The 18,060-nt window shown below is 42.7% G+C and overlaps 1 protein-coding gene across 1 annotated transcript in view; it reads left to right on the top strand.

Moving 5' to 3' along the window:
* Positions 1 to 5,489: 5,489 nt before the first annotated feature.
* The window catches only part of DHX32 (DEAH-box helicase 32 (putative)), a 52,368-nt gene continuing 39,797 nt past the window's right edge, over positions 5,490 to 18,060 (top strand). The window contains exon 1 of the mRNA XM_082673362.1: positions 5,490 to 5,748. The gene's annotated coding sequence lies outside the window, so the exon portion shown is untranslated. The remainder of the gene's footprint in view (positions 5,749 to 18,060) is intronic.

Raw genomic sequence — 18,060 nt, 5'->3', positions numbered from 1 at the left:
CACTGCAATGCTCTTAAGGAAATAAAATTAAATAAGGCACCCAGGTGTTAACAAAGTGCCATCCATTCAATAAATGCTTGTTTGGGGCTTATTCCATGTTAAGCACTGGAGACAGAATGGCAGACAGGGCCCTCTTCCACCACCCTACACGCCGGTGGAGAAAATAGATTTTGAAAATTAACAAAAGAATTACAGATTGTGATCATAGTAGAGATAGGAATAACATAGAGAGGGGCCCAACCCTCTTTAGGGAGTCAGAGCTTACTCAACAAGAGCGACATTTAAGCTGAAACCACAGGACATTGAATCAAACCTGCCAGAGCAGGATGGAGGAGCATCCCTGGCAGAGGGAGAACCTTGTGCAAAGACCTGCAGTCCTGAAAGGAGCTTGAGATGTTTAAGGGACTAAAAGACCTATATGCCGGAGGCATAATGTATCCAAGATCATGTACACAGTGGTTTGAAGAAGCAGCTAAACAAGAACTCTGGAGGGCTTTTTGATATGACCTGTGTATTCTGCGAAGCTTACTCTGGCTCTCAGGTGAGCACAGCTGGGGTAAAGGGCATGCAGAAATCAGCAGAGTCTCCTGTCATGGTTTAGTCAAGATGGTGGCTTGGGGGACCAGTGATTACAGCAGGGAGGGAGAGAAAGACGTACATTTAGGGTGTATTCTGAAGGTGAAATAAACACTGCCTAACACCATACACAAAAATAAACTCAAAATGGAGAAAAGACCTAAATGTAAGGCCAGACACTATAAAACTCTTAGAGGAAAACATAGGCAGAACACTCTATGACATAAATCACAGCAAGATCCTTTTTGACCCACCTCCTAGAGTAATGGAAATAAAAACAAAAATAAACAAATGGAACCTAATGAAACTTAAAAGCTTTTGCACAGCAAAGGAAACCATAAACAAGATGAAAAGACAACCCTCAGAATGGGAGAAAATATTTGCAAACGAAGCAACTGACAAAGGATTAATCTCCAAAATATACAAGCAGCTCATGCAGCTCAATATCAAAAAAACAAACAACCCAATCCAAAAATGGGCAGAAGACCTAAACAGGCATTTCTCCAAAGAAGACATACAGATGGCCTAGAGGCACATGAAAAGATGCTCAACATCACTAATTATTAGAGAAATGCAAATCAAAACCACAATGAGGTATCACCTTACACCGGTCAGAATGGCCATCGTCAAAAAATCTACAAACAATAAATGCTGGAGAGGGTGTGGAGAAAAGGGAACCCTCTTGCACTGTTGGTGGGAATGTAAATTGATACAGCCACTATGGAGAACAGTATGGAAAAAACTGAAAAACTAAAAATAGAACTACCATATGACCCAGCAATCCCACTACTGGGCATATACCCTGAGAAAACCATAATTCAAAAACTCATGTAACACAGTGTTCATTGCAGCACTATTTACGATAGCCAGGACATGGACGCAACCTAAGTGTCCATCGACAGAGGAATGGATAAAGAGGATGTGGCACATATATACAATGAAAAGCCATAAAAAGAAACGAAATTGAGTTATTTGTAGTGAGGTGGATGGACCTAGAGTCTGTCCTACAGACTGAAGTAAGTCAGAAAGAGAAAACCAAATACTGTATGCTAACGCACATATATGGAATCTAAAAAAACGGTACTGATGAACCTAGTGGCAGGGCAGGAATAAAGATGCAGACATAGAGAATGGACTTGAGGACACAAGGGGGGAAGGGGAAGCTGGAATGAAGTGAGAGAGTAGCATTGACATATATACACTACCAAATGTAAAAAGAATGGCTAGTGGGAAGCTGCTGCATAGCACAGGGAGATGAGCTCGGTGCTTTGTGACCACCTAGAGGGGTGGGATAGGGAGGGTGGGAGGGAGGGAGATGCAAGAGGGAGGAGATACGGGGATATATGTATATGTATAGCTGATACATTTTTTTGTACAGCAGAAACTAACACAACATTGTAAAGCAATTATACTCCAATAAAGATATATAAAAAATAAAATAAAATAAACATGCATTCTGGTGGGTGGGGTGAGTAGGAGGGGTGGCGAGTAAAAGAGAGTAGTTAAGGATGACTCTGATTTCCAGCTGGAGTAACTGGGAAGGTGGTGAAATCCTACTCAAATATGGGGAAGACCAGTGGGAAAACCGGTTTGGAGAAGTCGTCACTCCTTTAAGGATATGCCTCAGTCTGTTAATCATTGGAATAACTTAGAATCCCATTGAGCATTTCTTTTAAAAGGTATGTGTGTATCTAGAAACTGCTGCCTGGCCTAAACTAGGCCCACATTATTTTATAGGGAGAGTTTAGGGGACAGGTGGCAATATGGCTGTAAGTGGGAGCTGGGGAGTTGTCTTGATGCTGCAATTGATATATACACACATTTTAAAATTCAGATTATGTGTTTGTTTAGGGTGATTTGGTGGACTAGGGAAGATCATGGGGGGGAGGGTTAAAGACCCCCAAAGCTACCCCTTGGCATTGTCACTCACTAAAAACTTAGGGAAGAGATAGTACTGTTGAACTTAAATATTTTCTTAAAAACAAAAAAAAGAAATTTGATGTACATTTTCCATGTTATTTCATACATGGGTTAGCTTTCCAATAGTGTTGTTAGTTTAGGAAGAAAATAATTAAATATGTAAATGTGAAAAAAAACAAACATGTAAATGTGTAAGGCAAGAGCCAAAACCATTCTGAACAGCCCGAGGTTGTGAGTTTATTTAATTTGCCCTTTCCCTGAGGAGTCATTTCTGGGATCATTGACTTATTATCATTCTGTAAAACAGTGGTAGCCCTTGTCACGCTCTGCCTAGTGCCAGAGTATGATCCAGCTGTGGGATCTGAAGAGTTTATGTTTATTGGATTTTAATGACTGAGTTAATAAAGGTCATTGCTAAAAGTAATAGAAAACTGAGTGTGTGGAAACAGAATGGATAAGACTGACTTGGGGGTTATTCCTAGTAGTTCCTTGGTGTTGTCCTTAGATATATGTTTAATCCTTAAAAACAATTAAGAAGGAGCCTTCCTTTTAATCAAGTCACTGATGCTATACTCAACTACCCTTGTAAATGCTATTTGAAACCCCTCAATAACAAAAGGTAGCACGTACACACCAGGCTTAAGGTATGTCGGATCACATTGGCACAGCAACATATGGTGACCCTATAACTGTAATATTTGTTAATATCACAGCCATGGCATTCTCCAACACCTTTGAGAGAATAAAATAGCAACTTGAGTCTCAGGTGAAATCTGGCTGGGTATGAATCTTCAAGTTAAATGGGATCTTAAAGATCATTTAATCTTGTCCTTTTAAATATTTACTAACACGCAAAATGGTGTTTATTAGGCTGTGAAAGAATTCCCTATCGTAAATGGTTATTGTTTGAATTATCTAAAATTAAATTGATAACAGCATTTGAGAGTATGTGAGAAAGAATAAATTTATAGTTGTGTCCCAGGCATAGATTCCTTAACAAATATTTTCCACCTTAAAATCCAATGAGATGAGATATAAATGTGAAATTCATAGCAGTAATAAATTTCTCACAGTTTTACAGAGCTTCTGGGATCTGGTTCCTATTCACTTTTCCAGGCTTGTCTCTTTTCTTTCTCCTCCCCTCCACCCCTCTGGCTTCTCTCACTTACAGCTTTACTGATCTTTGAACTCTGAGCCTCAAACCCACACTACTCTCTCAGGTCTCAGCGCCTATACCCAAGGGATTCCCTCTCTCTGGAATCCCCTTCCCTCATTCTTTACTGGGTCATTCTGCAAGCCTACTATTGCTTCCTGCCTGAAGCCTTCTGCCCATCTCTTTTTCCCCAATCTCAGACCCCAGGGAGGTTTCAAAAATTCTTGGGCAAGTGTCTGCTCAGTTTTCCAGGGATAACCAAAGCCCACATGGTCCTATTCATTGTTCAATCCTAGGACAGTGTTTGGAGCATAATGAATACCATGAACGAGAGAGTGGATACACAGTCTGAGCACTGATGGATTGGAAAGTTATAGTTTACACATTTAAACAGTAACATAAATCTGAAGAAATAAAGTTGCTGTTTTAAAAGATATATTTCACTTCGATTTATTTCTTCTCTAAAGAGAAAACATACACACCTTGGCATCAGTTTGAAATGAAACAAAAATTTCAGTATTATTGTAAATTTCTTTCAATAGGTTAGATAAAATGTGGAATCCAGAGAGTTACAAGTGCAAGTGACAGAATACTGTACAAAATCAACTTAAACAACTCTAACTCTCAACTTGTAAGTTTTCTCCTCAGCAAGTGAGTTAAAAGAAAGGCAAAAGTTTTTAAAAACCTTCTTGGAAACTTTAATAATGTCAGCATATCCCCCAGAGAATGGATTTGGTCTGAGTACTTCCATTTCTGAAATTGTGCAAGAAAAGACGACTTGGTTTGGAGAGTCAAACTGCATCCTTCTATAAAAGTTCAAGGGCTTTCTAGTGTCCATCCATATAAAACACTGTTCTTATTTTAAGAACAAAAGGAGCAATAAAACATTAGCTTGGGAAAGAAGGACGGAGCACTGTCCTTCTAGAGAGGTTTGAGTAGTAGTCGTAGTAATAATAATAACAACAACAATCAACACAGTAAATTAAAGCTTGTGTTAGATCTGATAACTCCAGACTGCCCACCTTTTGTCAAACAATGTGGGAAACAGAAAAAGAAATCGTAACTTTGTGTGTGTGTCCAAGCCTACCTCGTAGAACCTCCAGTAACGAATTTAACAGTTTTGGACAAAGCTCCAAAATTTTTTTCTCATTCAAATCTCCGACTACTGGGAAGAGGACGGGATCTCTTCTAATAAATACAAGACCTAGCCTTGTTGCATGTTTAATTGCTGACATTTTAGAAGCAGAATGGCTATTTACAGTTAATGAATCAAACTACCAAACAAAATAACAACAACAATGACAGTAATAGTAATAAGAAATGGATTTGCTAGGGGGTCATTTCAGGAAGGAACACACTGGCGGCGCTGCATCCTCCTGCCCACACTACCGAGCTCACCCGGCCCTCCGGCTCCCGGCGGACACACTCGGCAAGATTTAGCCCCCTTCTTGTCTCTCCAAGAAAAGAAAGCTCGAGGAGGAGACCGTATTTCTGTGTCAAAAGCATTAAAAGCCTGCGGAGCCGCGCGCAGGGCGCCCACACCCGTTCCGGGCAGGCCCGGCCGCCCGCCCCGGCCCTGGCCCCGGCCCCCTTACTCTGGGGCTCCATGGTCAGATGCTCCTGGGGCCCCACGGGCCGAGCCCCCCGCGCCGCCGCCGCCGCCGCCGCCGCCGCCGCAGCCCCTCCGAAAGCCTCTCCTCCAGGGCCGGCGTCTCTCCGGTTGCCCTGACAACCCGGAGGGCGGGGGAGGAGGGGCAAGAAGGACGGCGAGAGGGAGGGACCAAAAGCCGCGAGGCAACGCAGGCGGCCGCGAGGACCGCGCGTCGCAGGGGCACCGAGCGAGGGTGGCGGCGGGGTCGCCGGCTGAAGACTCTCTGCCCGTGAGGCCTGATCTTGCGATCGCGCCCTCCCTGGCGGCCTTCGCGGCCCCGGCGGGGCCGGTGCCCGGGCCTTCGGCTGGGGGCCTGCTGGCCCTCCGTCGGCGACCCAAGGCGTCTGTCGGTCCGTCGGTCCGTGCATCCGGCGAGTTCGGCCTGCCCCGCGGGGTAGGGCGGCCGGGCCTGAGCCTCCTTCCCCGGACTCGGGAGCCGCCGCTGCAGGTAAAGGTCGGGCCCGGCGGCGGGAGGGGCGGGTGGGCGGCCCGGGCGCACCTGTTGCGGCCGCTTGGGGCCCCCTGCCCGCCCGTTGGCCCGGGACGACCCTGCCCCGACTCGTAAAATGCTCCGGAGGAGGCGGCCTCCCCCAACCTCCCGTAGCAGCGTCTCGGCGCGGGGAGAGAACCTGTGCACACCAGCCCTCCAAGCAGGGGGCCCCGGCCGCGGGGGTGGGGTTTGGGGGCTTGGACCCCGGCCCCGCCTTGGGAGCGGAGAGTTGGGTCACTCGTGTCACATTTGCGGGAAGCATGGAGCAGATGAGAGCCTCTTCTGTCGTCAGCAGTGGGCCGAGTGTGTCCCTTGTATCCTGAAACCCGGGAGAATTCCTTCGCTCCGCATTGCACTGTCATCCCAAGTGTCACATTTCAGGCTGTGGGCCCGAGTCGGATCTTTCCGGTTGAGTTAGTTTGTGTGTGTGTGTGTGTGTGTTTGTTTCAGCCCTCCCGGTTTTCGATTGAGTTGTGGCATCAGCCCTCACGTTCTGTGCCAAAACTTTATAGGTATGTGAAACAAGTGTAACGTGATCCCACACCGTAATCTTTCCTAATATTTGTTTTTAAAACACTGATGCAGGTAAGGAAGCTTTGAGGGTCACCAGGGATTTTATCTGGTAGGTTGTAAAAATTCAAACCACGGGGAGAGTGCTGTAGGTTAAGAAAAACAACTGTAAGGAAGAGGGAAAAATGGAGAAGAGAGAAGGAAAAGGACGAGAATGAAAGTGCAGGTGGGAGGAAAATGGCATGACTGATTTAGTGCTCATGCTGGAGATTATGACCCCTCCATCAGTTCCTCCTGCTGCTCTAGACAGTACTTGAGGGAAATGAAAAGTGGCCTTTTGCGGTCATGTAAGTGATTACTCATTCTTTGCCACTAGAGAGATTTCCGCTATGTAGACAAGGAACATCAAGGAGAATTACTTTTCTCTTAGAATCATTCAGAGGTTAATTGAACCTGAGAAGCATATATCCTGTGTTGAAAAGGGACATTTATTATATTCCACCAAATTAGGCTTTCCCCTCCCAGACTATATGGAGACATTTTCAGATTAATTGTCAAAGCAAGAAGGTTTATGTGTGGATATCGACAAGCAGTGTGATATATACAGAATCCGTAATTCATAAGCTAAAATATTAAAGTAATAAATTGAGGTTGGAAAGTAAGCACTTCATGGTACCTTAAATACCTGTTCATGTTACATAGAGACACAGGGGATGGATTTTTAGACAGAAAGCATCTAAGATCAACAGTACTTTGGTAGTATAGTCTTTTCAAACTCTAGTTTTCACATCATTTGCAAAATCATGAATTGGTCTTTTCATCCAAGAAACAAACATAATGGTGCTCATTAATAACATCTTAGTCAATGTGATAAGATAGTGATGAAAACTTGGCTTTTATTAGCAGGAAAAAAAAAGGTAGGGTTAAAATTTCCCATATAGTAAAGGATTAGGCATTTGTATTTAAAAAGAAGAAGCAACATTGTAGATCTTCGTGCCAGAGTAACAAGGACTCAGGAGTTTAGTAGTTGCATGCAGATTTTAAGGTTGGAAAAATTGAGATATACATTGGTGAATACTTTGTATTATAGATGAATGATTTTATCAGTAGTTATGAACTTGACATTGAGGAAATCCTGCACTGAAATATTTTAGGTAACAGGTGACTTTGGCAACTGAAAAGCAACACTGGACTTTAGGGGATAGTGTACCTATGGAAGAAATGACTGGGTGTGGGTGGGGGGAAGTGGGAGGCGGGGAAGGTACAAAGATGTCTAAGGCAGGGACAACATTCGGTTTCTCCTCCTCCAGCCCTAGCACAATGTACTTGTTAAATGTCTGTTGAATGAGTGAGAAGAGCTTTAGAGAAATCGCTCTAGGTAAAGGATACATTATTGGAGGAAATATCCTGAGGTCAGAAGGTTGCTAATGTCCTAGGAGTTGAGATGAATGGTAAAGGTATTGGTTGTCCCTTTGGGGATTTTCTACTACTTTGTTTTCCGTTTCTTTTCACTGTCATTTTCAGGGTGTTACTGGTGGTCAAGTTAAAAACAATGAAGTCCTGATTTTTAAAAAAGTTTCCAAGCTCCTCACTGGATAGAATAGTTACATTATTATTTACTTGGCTGATTGATGCTTAACTGAATGTAGCAAGCCAAAGCACTGTCACAAGGAATAGCAAGGTAGCCAGTAAGAGTAGCCTTTCTTTTTCTTATTTAAATCTCTTGTCCACATCAGAATTCAAAGTAAAAATAACTCCAGTAGGAAGTTAACATTATTTAATCCTAGTAGGATGATTTAAAAAAGAAAAAAGAAGGAAAGAAAACAAAGCAAATGAACGTGTTATTTCCATTTAGCAAACTTACTATCATAAGTCAGAGGAAGTTTCTCATTTTTGTTTTTGGATTTTTGTTTGTTATTTTGCCAGAGTGAGGGTACTTTTTCCTCTTTCTCTGTTACTTTCTGAAACTCATAAGGAGTTCAGTCAAAGGCAGAAAACAATTATATTTCCATTTTTGCTGTTTCCTTTCAGTCCTCCAGACCTGTCATGGTCTGCACTCAAATTGTTGGACTCAAGAAATGCCCATCTCTTAGCCCTTTTAATCATTCGTAGTATAATCGGGCTGCAGAGCCATGCCACCCACACCCCCAGTTCCCATCTGGGGAGTCTTCCAGGTTAGGGGACTGCCCACTGAATGTATTTCTCTTTCCTACTGGGGGCGCTACACACTTTGGCACTTATCCCTATACTCTACTATACTTTCTTTTTTTTCTTAGAATTTTTTTTTATTGAATTATAGTTAATTTACAATATTGTGTTAGCTTCATGTTAGTTTCAGGTATACAGCACAGTGACTCAGCCACATATATTTTTATATATATATATATATATATTTTTTTCAGATTCTTTCCCTTACTGGTATTACAAAATATTGAGTATAGTTTCTTGTGCTATACAATAGGTCGTTGTTGGCTATCTATTATATATATATATATATATATATATATGTATACACACACACACACACACACACACACACACACACACACACTCTACTTTCGTGTAGAGTTCTCTGTCATTTTTTGTGTATGGGTCTTGGCCTCTGATTAGATTAAGCATTTTAGAGCTAAGTCCATGACCTAGGCTTCTGTATTCCTTTAGCTCATCGTGGGTTTTCGGTGTGTACCTGATCATTTAAGTTGAATAATAATAGAAAGAGGACAAGCCTTTAGTCAGGGATGATTGCATTAATTTCTAGTTCTGCCACCTTGGTAAAGTCAGGAGCTATTATTTCCTCATTGATAACTGGGGATAATAAAACCTGAAATGGTTGTATAGTCAAGTTGTGAGAATAGAAATGAAGTAAATGTGATTATAGATATGAATGAAAATACCGTGTATATTGCAAAGAATTTATTAAACGTAGAGGGTTGTTATTGATTCCAGCATACAGCAAACATTTATTGAGCATCCGTAGCGTGTTAGGTGCTTCCTTGGTTCCGGAGTCGCTGTTCATACAGGGACTAGGAAGTGACCAGATGGATCGTATGTGGGGGCAGGAGGGCTTCCCAAGCAGAGGAGGAGCTTTGAGCAAAGGCAGGGAGGCAGGGAGGCCAACTCTAGGCAAAAGTTCATTGTGGCTGGAGCAGAGAGAACTTAGTAGAAGGGAGTGGAAGGAAGTGAGGCTGGAGAGGCAAATGCAGGCTAAATCAGAAAGAACCTGGGAGTGACATTTTATCTTGAAGGCAATAAAAAGTACTTGAGTCAGTGACATGATCAGTTATGCATTTGAAGGAGATCCCCGGCAGCCTGTGAATGACATTGATGGAGAGCCAAAATTACATGCAGAAAAAATTGGAGATTTTGCAGTAATCCGTGAAAAAATGTTAACATACTAAGGCGGTGTTGGTGGGAGGAGGAGGGACAGCTGAGAGAGGCGGAGTTGGTGTTGGGGAGGCGTGAAGGTGAGGGAGAAGCCAGGGCTGTCTCCCCGCTGAGGGGGGGGACCGTTCTGTCAGTTGTTGAATCTGGAACAGGAAAGAAGGAAAGACATCTTTTTCTTTCTCAGGAGTGTAAGAAATGGGGCAGATGATGAGCTCAGTTCTGAATGTTAACTCTGAAATTGCCTGTCATCTGAGTTGGGGTGTCCCATAAGCAGTAGTTGGACATGTGTGTCTGGAACTGTAGAAAGACGTCTGGGATGAAGATAGAAATTTGGATGAAGCATTCAGTAATTGAAGTTAAAAATGTGATGAGATTCCCCAGTGAGATGGTGTGGAACGAGAAGAGGGCCAAGGATAGAACTCTGGGGTACACGGATATATCTTATAGGAGGAGCAGGGTACGGAGGAAGAACGCAAGGAGACTAAAGAGGCGGGGCCAGAAAAGTGAGCTGAAGATCTGGAAAGATTAATAAAACAGAATCCCTGCTGTTAGAGGGCTCATGTACCAGCATTCCCTGAAATGATTACAGTGGGCTGGCCAGAAAGTGCATTCGAATTTTTCCATAGCACCTATGGGAAACCCCGAACGAACTTTCTGGCCAGCCCAGTGCTTCCCTCCACCTGCCACAGAGCACAACAACACAGTTTATCAGTTTATTATTGCTTTGTTAAAGGTGATGCAAAACGGCTACCCATTGCTTTGTTCGCAAAGAACAAAACGTCCTGGTATTTGTGGTTTTTTCATGATCTCCATTTAGAGCAGAATGTAACTCCAGGAGGTATGATAATGCCTCAAGCAAATACTGTCTTTGAAAAAAGTGGGTCAAAGTTGGCTTCGCGTGCGGTGGAGGCCCAGTAAATACGCTGACTTCCCCGGGGAGGCCGGCAGTAACCTAGTCTTGAGATTGCAGCTGTGATTGGCTCCCACCCATTTGCTCAGATACCTAACCTGACTGCACACATGAGCCAAATTAATATTTTAGCATACTTCATTAACTCTGCTTTTACTCAAGTGTTACTTTTCAGAATATTATTCAGTTAAAAAAATCACCAAAGTAATATTGAAAAGCACTGAGTGACCCAGCCATTTGAAAGTCTAACCAAACCCTTGATTTACAAACTTCCATGTGGAGAGTAATATGTGATTATGACACATAAGCATTGCTTGAGCTTGGGAAGTCTTTCTGTAGATGCAAACTACCAGCAGAATGTAGGATTCTTTAACAAATTAACTGTGCAGGATTGGTTATTCAAGCTGTGTTTGGTATGAGCCAATATTGAGTTAAAAGTGAATCATTTTTCATTTGAGTATTTTTAAGTAGCTGATTAATTTGATTTGCTTACTTAAAGTCAAGACAGAGTCAACTTTAGGAGTCTAGAAATAAGGTTTTTAAAATAAGTTCTGAATTTTTACCTTACCTTGTTCAAGAAAGGTTTTAAGTAGATACTAGAAACCAGTAGGATGTGCTTTTTGGGAGCTCTGAGCCAATTAAAACAAAGGAAAGCAAAGGGGTAATCTTCTAAAAATCCCAGTAACGTTAAGTCCACTGTTTCAATTAAAATGTAACATGCCTAGGAAATAAAGTTTACATATTAGGTATTTGACTGTAACTTCATGTGGGTGATTACAACTATGTTTTTCTTCCCATAAAAGAACTGCACATTATTTGTCTTACGGTATTTTTTCCAGACCACCCTGCCTGACATTTCCCATAATATCAAGTATTTCTTCACCCCACAGTGTTGCGGTGGGAGCCCACATTCTTTAACGCAGTCAGGAAGCAGTGTGGTACGATGTCGTTATGCACACACTGTACACGTACCTGGGGTGAAGCTGAGATCAGACCACAGGACTTCAGCACCTGCTCCACCACAGATGCGCATCTCAAAGCTGAATAAATTAACTAAGCTTCTGAAGGCTTAAATTCCCTCATTTGAAAAAATGGAAATAATAAAGTCAACCCTCATGGGGTCCTTAAGAGTTTAAATGAAGTAATCCATATAAAGTGCTTAAGCACTTATAGCATCTGGCACCCAGTAAGCACTCTGTAAAGGCTAATTGGTAGAATTATCATCATTATTATCGTTATCATTAGTGCTAGTCCAACTTTAGGGGTTGTACAGAACCTTTCTTTTCAAAGTGTGGTCTGCAGACCAGTGCCAGTCCACAGACTGTTACTGGTTTGCAATGAGACTAGGAGCTGGTACCAGCATGTAAATAGACTATGGCACTAATCATACTGTTTATTTCAGTTTAACAGCAAGACTTCTTCAGTGAAGGAGGCAGTGAGTTAATTTACATTCTGGTTTAAGCTCCTTATCTTGCCGCAAACAAGCACTTTGAATAGAATTGGCATGGAATACGGGACTAATGATCCCATTCTCCAAAAAAAAATAATAGCCCTTTATCCTGAAGAGTTATTATTCACTGGTAATGCCTCATTAACCTTCTTTCTTCTAAACATTATAATCATGGTTCACAAGTATATCGTTTATTATTTCAGATAATATTTATTGATCACATAATCTGTGCAAAGCCCTTTATATTGTAGACTTCGCAAGGATGGCTCCGAAACGGATCTTGACCTTAGGAAGTCTATGATAAACCTAGAGCTAGAGGACACAAAGTGAAAACCTGAGTAAATGTGTTGAGTACGTGTGCTGAGTGTTTGTGTTAGTGTTACAGCTTCATTCCAAAGGTTCCACATAGGCAGATGTCTCCTTTTGCTGAGCTGCTCCTGTAAAAGGAGAGAATTAATACCTTTATTTTTTCAGCATTTGTACTCATAATGGAGATCAGGGTTTACTTTATTAAGGTTGTGTTTTTCCTGGGAGAGTCAGAAATCTGCAACACTAGGGAATATCTTAGTTTTTAAATATAACTGACAAAAGTATAACTTTTGGGGGCTTCCCTGGTGGCGCAGTGGTTGAGAGTCCGCCTGCCGATGCAGGGGACGCGGGTTCCTACAGTATTTGGGTTCAGACTCTGGAAATTGCCAAAGAAAATATAGCTCAATAATGGTTCAAGTAGAGAGACTGAAAATATGGGGGAAAGACAGTAAGTAGTACAGATAGTTCAGTAGTTCCCTAATACTTAGGGATGTTGCCTCCTCGTACTGGTTATTTACAAGTGGCCCGAAAGATCAGGGGTCTGCTGGAGCAAGCGTGACAACGCTGTTATGTGAATCTCAGTGCAGCTCTGTGATTTTCCACACAACTCCTCAAGTCACCAAGAAAGAAACAGCTTTAATAAATGTTGCAAAAGGAGCTAATCTGTGGTTTGGGTATGTGGTTCAAGGGAAAACTCAAGAGCTGGCACAAATATTTCAGTTGATGCTTGTGGTGATTCACCAAAATTTCAGGCCATATGCCTTAAAAACAGCAGGGGTCTATTCTATATCATTAATGAAAGGGGACAGAAAAGTTACCGAAATCCAGAAACATAGCGAATTCCTGACAGAAGTGTCTCAACTCTGTTCATTCAGCAGTAGCAAGCTAACTGGAACTTTGAGGAGAGTAAAATAATGAAAGTGCAAATCTGTGCAAGAGAGATTGCGGTGGAGAGACTGAGGAGAAAGGTAGGTGGTCACGGGAGTCTGGGGATGAAAGACGAGGGAGATGGAAGGAGCAGAATCCCGAATTTTGAAGGACTTGGTCACTGATGAATCGAGGGCAACCTGGAAAGTCGAACAGCAGTATCCCTGACGTGCTAATAACATCATTCACTCATTCATTCGACAAATATTTTTTGAATGCTCTCTATGTGTCAGCTCTGCTGTAGATGTGAGGAGCAAAATAGACACATCCCTGACTCAGGGTGCTTGCAGTCTGGTGGAGGACACCAACAGTAAACAAAATAAAGAGGTAAAATAATGCAGGAAATAATAAGCTAGGAAGTGGGTTTGGGGCGCGGGGGTGTGGGTAGAAGTTCAGACAGGGCAGCCACGTGGCAGGGAAGCCCTCACAGAGTTGATGAAGATCTTTGGGAAGTAAGGGAACTGGCCATTGGGATATCTGAGGAAAGGACATTTCAGAAGGAGAGAAGAGCAGGCGTGAAGTCCCTGAGGCAGGCGTGTGCTGTGTGTTTGAGGAATAGTGAGGGGCCACGTGGGTAGAGAAGAGGGAGCTGGGAGGGAGCCAGTGGAAACGAGGGCAGACAGGTGATGGCTGTAGGTCCCACAGGACTTGTAGATCCTATTAAGGATTGTGGCTTTTCCTTGGAGTAAGATGAAATGGGAAGCCATTAGAAATTTTTGAGCAGAGGAGACGTGAGCTGACTTGTAACGGGATCACTTTGACTCCAGGAGACTAAGGGTGGAACCAAGACCAGTCAGGAGGCTATTGCAGTAATGCAGGGGAGAGGATGGTGGCTCAGACCAGCTGTTCACAGTAGAACGTATGGGGTCCTTGATGTATTTTGAAGGTAGAGCTGACATGATCAGATGTATTAGTTTACTATTGCTCCTGTAACAAATTGCTGCAAATTTAGTGGTAATTTATTATCTTACGGTGCTTCGGTTAGAAGTCCATCACAGGATCTCACTGGGTTAAAGTCAAGGGGTCGGCAGGGCTGTGCTGCTTTCTAGACCCAGTAGGAGAGAATCCCAGCTTCTAGAGGTCACACACATCACGGCTCACGGCCCCTCCCTCCATCCTCAAAGCCAGCACGTTGCATCTCCCTGACCCTTCCTCCATGGTCATATCTCCCTCTGACTATAGCTGAGAACGGCTCTCTGAGCTTCAGATCCTTACGATTAGCTTGGACCCTCCAGGATAATCTCCCTATCCCGAGGTCCTTAACTTAATCACATCTGCAGCCCTTTTTGTCAAGCAAAGTACATATTCACAAATCCCAGGGATTAGGACGTGCACATCTTTGGAGGCTGTTATTCTGCACATCCATTGAAGGACCAGAGGTGGAATTTGAGACAAAAATGAAGAGTAACTTCAAAATTTTTGGTCTGAGCAATTAAAAGGAAGAAGATGAGAAGACCAGGTTTATGGCTTTGGGGCAAATATCAGAGCTCAGTTTTGGATACGTAAAGTTTGAAAAGCCTGTTAAATATCCAAGTTGGAGGGGCTTCCCTGGTGGCGCAGTGGTTGAGAGTCCGCCTGCCGATGCAGGGGACGCGGGTTCGTGCCCCGGTCCGGGAAGATCCCACATGCCGCCGAGCGGCTGGGCCCGTGAGCCATGGCCGCTGAGCCTGCGCGTCCGGAGCCTGTGCTCTGCAACGGGAGAGGCCACAACAGTGAGAGGCCCGCGTACCGCAAAAAAAAAAAAAAAAAAAAAAAAAAATATCCAAGTTGGAGATGACAAGTAGGTAGTTGGATACGTGAGACCTGACGTTTCAGAGAGAGGATTGACAGGATGAATAAATGGGAGTCCTCCACATACGATGGCATTAAAGCCATGAAACAGGATGAGACCATGCGGGCCCTATTATAGAGAGAAAAGGGAAGAGGTCCAGAGACTAAGTGTTGGGAAATCTCCAGATCTCTGCAATTGCTAAAATGGTACATTTGAGAGTTTTGTGGGTCTGAAGAACACATTTATATTAAATTGAACATGGAGAGAAATACTGAAGAGGAGCATTGAACAGTGAAACAGTTATTCAGGACAAATTTCACAATCTTGTTTCACTTAGTCCCTTGCAAACATTTCTAGAATTACTGGACCAGAGCCAGAATATCAATGGCTAACACATAGCTTCATCTTACATCAACTTCTGTTTCTTTTCTTGGTGAAGGTGGTTTCATGTTATACTAGATGTGTATTGTTTTCATAAATACTCATTGAAGAGTTGCAATAGATTGACTTCAAAGGGCCGTCTCTGACAGGTGTAATCTACAGCCTCAGGTAGCATAGCTTTGAAAAGGAGCAAATGCCAGTCTTTCAGATTTAAAATTATTGTAGTAGAATGTTGTTTATACTGATAACGGTTTTTATTAAATTTTATTTTCAGTGGCATGTAGCCTACCGTATTATGTGTTTTCCTTTATTTAGGTTAGTACTATTAAATTTGCCAAAGGCCAAGACAAGGATCTTTTGTATGTATTTAATTACATCTAGGAGAAAATCATTGGCATGACTGATGCCAGTTGCTGGATAAATGAGGAGAGGTCTGTCGTGGGAGTCGGGTGGGCTCAAAACTCAGCCACTCCCCCCTCCAAATCTGGAACTCAGTCTATATCGCAGTAAAAAGGTCCTGAGCGAACTGGAAATAGAGGTCACAGACTTCTTAGCTTTACCCTTCAGACTCATTGGATTCAGCGTAGAGCCCTTTGTGGACTCAACCATTACAAGTATTTCTGTCAAACAAGCCTAACTGGTTTCTAAATGCCAAGTAGGAGAGCAGGTTAGAGAAGCAGAGAATGGCCTCACCAGGTAAATGAGCTGACCACAGTGTGACGTGGGTACTGAATCCCCAGAGAAAGGAGGACTCTGGGGCCGCAGTCTGGCCTTTGACCCCTGTCACTTCAGGGAAATCTGCAATCATCATTGTGTTATAGGAACCAACGTATTGGTGATGCTGAGTTGTGAAGAAAGCATGAATTCTGAGTATACTCTGTTTAGTAGGCAGAAGTCTGGTTATCTGTTGCTGGAACTTGGTGGCTTATAACAGTGACCAGGTACCCTTCCCATGGTTCTTTGGGTTGACTTGGCTCCTTCTGCTGGGTGTCCTGTGGGCTGGGCCTGTGGTCATCCGGAGGCTTTACTGGACTAGAGCATCTTCCACGGCTCACGCACATGGTTGGCGGTCTGTGCTTTCTGAAGACAGACGCCAAGCTTTGGTTTCTTCCCAGTGGCCTCTCCCCGTTCCTTGGGCATCTCACAGAATGACAGCTGGCTCCAAGGGGGAGTGTTTCAAGCATGTGAATGCCTTGGAAGTAGCCGATCGTCACTTCACTGCATTCTTGTAGTCATCCTGAGTCCCATGGCCAGCTCAGACTCAAGGGGAAAGGAAATAGGCTCCACCTCTCCGTGGGAGCAGAGAATCTGTGGTCATCTTTTAATCACCATAACAGAGAAGTGGGTGATGTATCTGTACACATTGTATGTGTTATGAAGGGGCTAGGTGAGCCTTAGATCTCTAGAAAGATGACTATTCAGAAAACGTGACTGTTCCCCCAGGATTCAAAGTGGTAAATACTTCATAAGTAAGATTTTACTTTAATTACAAGATTATTACACTTTTAATGAGTGCTATAAAATTAAGAGAAACATTTCAAGGACACATATTTGGTAAAAATAATAGCTCTGCTTTTTTGTTTGTTTTTAAGTTAAAACAATTCAGAAATAGTACCTAAGGCAATCATTGGTCATTACAGTAATTTAATTTACATGTACGATGAGATCCCTTGGAAGGGATTCTAATCAGAACAAAACAAAAATTGAATATAACACTAAATGTCAGCTTCTCTTAAGCAGTAGAATTTTCTGATTCTTGGATACCGTGTCAAAGTCAGCTTGTCCTGTGATCTCAGGCTATTGTGTTTTTGGAGCTTTTCTGTGGATGTGGTCTCAGCCATGGGGCAGTGAAGAATTGTAGAGTTAATCCATGTTGCATTTGTGTTATCACAACATTATAATTCCATTATAATTTTGAAACAATGGCTTTTAGAATGAATTTTGAAGAACTCTACCTTCATAGAGCTAAAACGTCCTTTCCCTGCTCTGGTTTTCCCTCTTTTGGCCTATTTGTGTGTGACTTTTTAAAAATTCTATCCCACTCTTCGTCCTACCCCTAAAGTAAGTGGGTGTCCAGTGCCTAGTTTATTAATTTAAGCCCTGAAAAGGCACTCAGTGCATGTTTCTTAAGTGATTAACTGTTTCCTTGGAGCCTGGCTTGACCAATGGAGGAGGGTTTTTTTTTATTACTTATGATTAGGAGCTAGCCGTTTGAGCCCGCTAACTCTGACAATCTAAAGCAATAATTCCGGGACTTCCCTGGTGGTCCAGTGGCTAAGACTTCTCACTCCCAGTGCAGGGGGCCCAGGTTTGATCCCTGGTCAGGGAACTAGATCCCACACGCCACAACTAAGAATTCGCACACCACAACTAAGAGTTCGCACCCCGCAACTAAGAGTTCACACACCATAACTAAAAGAAAAAGATACTGCAACTAAAAAAAAAAAAGATCCTGCATGCCGCAACTAAGACCCAGCACAGCCAAATAAATTTAAAAAATAATAAATTTGAAAAAAAATTTAAAAAGGAAGTTAAAAAAATAAAGTGGTGTGTTATACATTAAAAAAAAAGCAATAGTTCTAATAAATGGGGTGCTGTAAAAAGAGTGATCTGAGTGACAAGATATCA

This window comes from Grampus griseus, assembly GCF_964374135.1.
Source record: "Grampus griseus genome assembly, chromosome: 16".
Lineage (NCBI taxonomy): Eukaryota > Metazoa > Chordata > Mammalia > Artiodactyla > Delphinidae > Grampus > Grampus griseus.
This window is presented reverse-complemented; position numbering and strand designations above follow the sequence as displayed.